General features: G+C 33.6%; 1 long non-coding RNA gene across 1 annotated transcript; it reads right to left on the bottom strand.

Moving 5' to 3' along the window:
• Positions 1 to 2,273: 2,273 nt before the first annotated feature.
• Positions 2,274 to 5,065, bottom strand: LOC111374009. Its single transcript, XR_002699052.1, has 2 exons — positions 4,610 to 5,065; positions 2,274 to 2,794 (listed from the first exon to the last, which is right to left on the bottom strand). It is a non-coding gene; the product is annotated as an uncharacterized LOC111374009 (long non-coding RNA).
• Between the last annotated feature and the right edge of the window lie 10 nt (positions 5,066 to 5,075).

The raw sequence follows: 5,075 nt of genomic DNA, 5'->3' as shown, positions 1-5,075 counted from the left end.
TTCCCGATCAACCTGTCAAATTTGAGCCCATTCCGACACAGTCGAGAAAAATGACGAAATTGCCCTCCCCTCTCTTTTTTTTTTTTTTAAACAACAACAAAAAACCCCCCCCCCCCCCCCCCGTTATATTGGAGACTAGCATTTAAAACCCTTTCACACTTACATATTTGCTACTTTAACTGATTTGACCGTCGAAGTAAGCATGATTAACTCCACCACCACCAAGAAGAAGTCATGTGTAGCTAACGGTTTGTCCAAGTGTGGACATGAGAAGTCTGGGAATCTGTTATCCTCGTCAAGAATACAAAATTTGAGGTCAACAGACCTAATTGAGGGTTTTTTTTTTCTTTTTTCCAAATAAGTTACTGTATAACCTCCAAAGAATCAAACATTTTCCAATTATCACATTTTATGGGTACTTTAGTACAATTGTATATATAATTATTAATTAAGGGGTAAGTTTGGAGAAAATGTTACGTCTGCTGACATGTTTACCGACATACTTGTTACTAATTAGTTACAGAAATGTTCTCATGTCTTATAGTGGGTAGTCTTATCTTGTTCACTTAGAGAGAATCATACGTTTCTCACATTTCGAAATAACCGTAAGTGAAGTTCTCCTAGCACATCAACAAGTAGTCTTATTCTACCCATTATGAATAGAAGAACAATTTCTCAAGAATCAAAGAGATTACAAAAGATGTACCTTCATTTAGTTTGCGTATATTCATTGTTCTTGAAACTAAAGTTAGATACAGCTTTAAGATTTTTTAATGTAGGGATGTAACTGGGCCCCATCCCATCGAGTAATTCCTGTTCTGTACCCGCTTCGTTACTTGTTTAAGGCGGAGCTGATAGGGCTGATAATTCATTGTATTGTCCTCATTCATTAAAACGAGACGATAATATAGTATTAAAATTTTTAATTAATTTATTTATTTTCAAAATATAAATTATTCTAATATATTTGATAAACTAATATTTTAATTATTTATTATATTTCTTAGATAACCTTAATTGTCATCGCCTATTAAAATTAATGAAATTTCGTAGAGTTTTTTATTTAAAATATTGAATTTAAAATAAAATAAAATAATTAAACGGGGGTAAGGACAAAGGCTCGCCTAGGGGCAAAATTCCCCGACCTGACCCAAATATCCAATTAGACTGGTAATCCCCGCCCCGATCGAAAAGAGGCCTCACAAATATCAGATTTGACAAGTGTTTTTTTTCCATCCCTATTTTAATGTTAGATTTGTTTACTTTTTCTAAATGGGCAGGACTTCTACTTTTATCGTTAAAGAAATAAAATAAAATAAAAATAAAAAATAAAAGGAGAAAAAAAGTGATATTTAAAAACTAATTTCTAAAAGAAATTCTTTTTTCAAAGGAGATTTTAAGAAATCACGTAGAATTAACTTTCTCTAAAAACTTTTTTAACTAAAAGAAACACTACTATATGATTAACCAAATATTACTTTTGAATCTGAAAAGCCTTTTTTTTTTTTATTTCTCCAAAGTCATGTATAACAGACACTTAGACCATGTTTGATCACCATTATTTAAAAATTTATTTTTAACTACACATTCTTTCAATAAAACTCAAATCTACTTCATGCTTTTAACCACATATTCTTTAACAAATTAATATCACACAAGTCTATTCTCCAAAAAAAAAAAAAAAAAAAATGGACCCAAGCAAACTCTTAATATCATGTGTTGCACAGGGATGACAGTGAACTTAGACAACGGACTTTCAAGTTTTACCTCCAGTAAATGAGAAAACTGTGTAAAAAATAAATAACCAGAATTAGGGAGGCGAAAGTATGAAAAAGAAACGTTACATAGTCTTCACCTGGCACAAATGTCGAAATAATATACTGCAATCTCTGTTTGACAAACATTTTGAGTAACTTCAAAGTTACTTCTGTCCAATCAAAATAAAACTTTAAGTTCAATAACATATTAATACTTCTTCTTCTTTTTTTTTAATGGTCGTGAGTGTCTGGACTAACTTATGCGCATCTCGACTAATCCCAAAGAACATGAAGTTTACAGTCATGTATTCACCTCAGTGGCCCTGAGAGAATACAACTACTAATTATTATCAACACATTTAGTGCCTTTACCACTATTACTAACAATCAAATCCAAACAGATTGCATCAATGAAGTCCAGAAATAAATGTAGGTACATAGAGTTGAAAGAAAATTAGCTAGACTAAAAACAATAGTTAGATTAGGGTCGAAATTTTATCATAGTTACCATGTCTGTAAGAGTAATATCAACCTCACATTCAAAATCTCCATGGACGAGGAAACTTAAAAGGTCAAATTCCCAATAGCCTAAAGAACAATTTACCGACATAATATACAAAATACAGAATAAAAAGAAACTGTCAATGCACTGACGTATCTGTCTACTATGTAACATCATGGCCTATAGGATATTCTATCATGGTTACAAACTGAACTTAAGTAATTCTAAAATACAACAAATCAATTGAAATCTGATCCAAAATTCTTACCATTATCAAGATGTTTCCTCCATAGATGAAATGTACAATCTTTTGAGATCAAAACTGTCGACAATTCCAGGCAAAATCAGTTTGATTCACAATGTACCAACATGAAGTGAGACGCTTTCTTTTCTTTTCGTTTTTCCTCCCAGGTAACTCCACAAAGTGTTACTCAACCATTTTCTATGTCAGGGAAAATGCTTCATTGGCTAGTTTTAAGCAGAGAATATTGTCCAAGCAAAGCAACAATGTCCAACATGCATTGATTCACATTACCTGCAAAATAATTACACTCAAAACGTAAATCCAGAATAATCCCAAATGATCTGAGCAGTCCTGATTTTTACTGAAGTTCAGATTTTATTGTCTCAACTGTAGCAGATTTCACAATCAGAAAAGGAAATTGCAAGATGACATTATGGTTGCATAAAAAGGTAATTCTAGAAATGGGCAAAGACATAACAGATGCATATATAATATTTTTTCTTAAATTCCTCGGATGTTTAAGCTCCAGTTTTTTTAAGTCTACTGCTTAACCAATGAAGGGGAGTTTGGCACCATCCCCAACCTGTAAGCTAATAATCAAGTGAAATACGAAGAAGGGGCCTTACCTTTGAAACTACAAAAGGAGCTAATGAAACATAAACTGAGAAGTACTACTTCCCTTACAATTTTAAAGTATACAGGCATAAAGTTTATCTTTGCAAAGATTAAATTCGGGAGAACTAACACTCGTTACAAGATGTAAATTTCTTAGGAGAGCACCAAGTTGAACAACCAAGTGCTTGTTTGGGTTTCATTTTAAGTTCCTTAAATTATAACGTGATAGAAATGAGTGGTGGAGAAGAATATAGTAGTTGTAAGTTCAACAAAAATGTGTAGTTAAATTAAAGGTTGACATTTGACCTTTAATTATAAGGAACTTGTAATGAAACCCAGACAAGCAAAACCCACCATCATAGATAATATAGCAATCGAAAGTGTAAGATAGACACAAGCAGAAAGTTAAATCACGCTCTAGTGATATCAAACCTAATTACATTTATAGGAGAAGCATACAATCAGATAACACACACATACATCCTAGATGTATTATACAATAAGTACGTATAATGTTTATCACATAGGCATACACAAAGCACACAAAGCATTTTATATGGTTAAAAATCACACTGAGCAATCATTCAATCAGGGCATGGTCATCTAAAAATAGAGTCCTCATTCACTTTCATCTTATTCAGTGGAGTTATCAACTTGGTTTCCTCTTACATCTTAGTCAGAGGAGTCATCAACCTCTTGTTTCGTCTGCATCAATCTCTTCAATCTGAATCTATGGCTATTTGTCCCAACATTTTCCATCCCTCAATACATCTATATCGTCAGGACTTTTTCATCCCTCCATTACTGGTTCCTGAATTTTAAGAAACAGAGTTGATTTTTTTTGCTTATTCTAGTCCTTAGCTAGGTGATACCTAGCTGTCCCCTTTTAGAATCCCAATTTATTTTTCCTCGTAAATTATCTCTCCACGATTCTGTTTAACTTGGAACTGTATCCTTTATTGGCAAAACCAATCCGCTTCAGTATTTGCCTTTTTACACACATACATACTAGATCCATTCAATTCTTGGCATAACAAAATTATTTCTTACAGTAGACAGATCACGTCCCAATACCTAATTCCTTTTTTCTGCACAATGTTAGCTAAACTTAAGGAATCTACCTCAACCTGTATTGGTTTAATATTTCTTTGCTTACACAATAACAACCCTCTAAGTAAAGCCTTTACTTCAGCCACAAAGCTAGTACACTCATTATAGAATTTGTAACCATTATTCCTTCTTGATTTCTTACGTTCCACCTCCTGCAGCCTGTCCTGTAGGTCTGTATTTAGTTTAAACTCACCCTGGCTAGGTGTAATCCATTTTAACAAATTCAGTCAAAGGGTCAACACTCTCCTCCATCCAACACCAAAATGAGCGGCAATACTAATATCCCAATTCCAATTTCTCTTGGCTATCAATCCTGCTTGAACTACGTCCAAACAACACACAACACAAATAACGGTATTAAGACTTGAACAAGAACCATACCAATAAATTGCCCAGAAAATCTCCTAGCTTGAAAGAGTGTTTAAACACCGTCCTGCGGCATTGAGCTAATTGGAATGTCTCAGCAAAATTCTTCCAGACGTTGATGGCCTCAATCTGCACAACTAGGTAGATAACACCTTCCAGTAGTTGTTTTAGAAAGTCAACACTGGCACTGAGATGCTGAAGAAATATGACATCTAACCTGGACAATGTCATTAACAGGCCACCAAAGATGCCATAATTTCCAATAAAAGAAGAAAATTTGAAGTGTAATAGCTTAATTCCATTAAAAGTTAAGAGTGTTGAATGCTCTTTTGGTTTCTAACTCGTTCCAGCAGCGTTTAGAACAGGATTCTCCATTGCAGGAAAAAGGTCATTGCCAAACTCATTAATTGGGACCCTCTTATCTATTTAACCAAAAAGTATGGCAATACACTTCAAAGTTTACCGACTGCCCAAGCATCTT

Source organism: Olea europaea, unplaced genomic scaffold (assembly GCF_002742605.1).
Source record: "Olea europaea var. sylvestris unplaced genomic scaffold, O_europaea_v1 scaffold119, whole genome shotgun sequence".
NCBI classification, from domain to species: domain Eukaryota; kingdom Viridiplantae; phylum Streptophyta; class Magnoliopsida; order Lamiales; family Oleaceae; genus Olea; species Olea europaea.
This window is presented reverse-complemented; position numbering and strand designations above follow the sequence as displayed.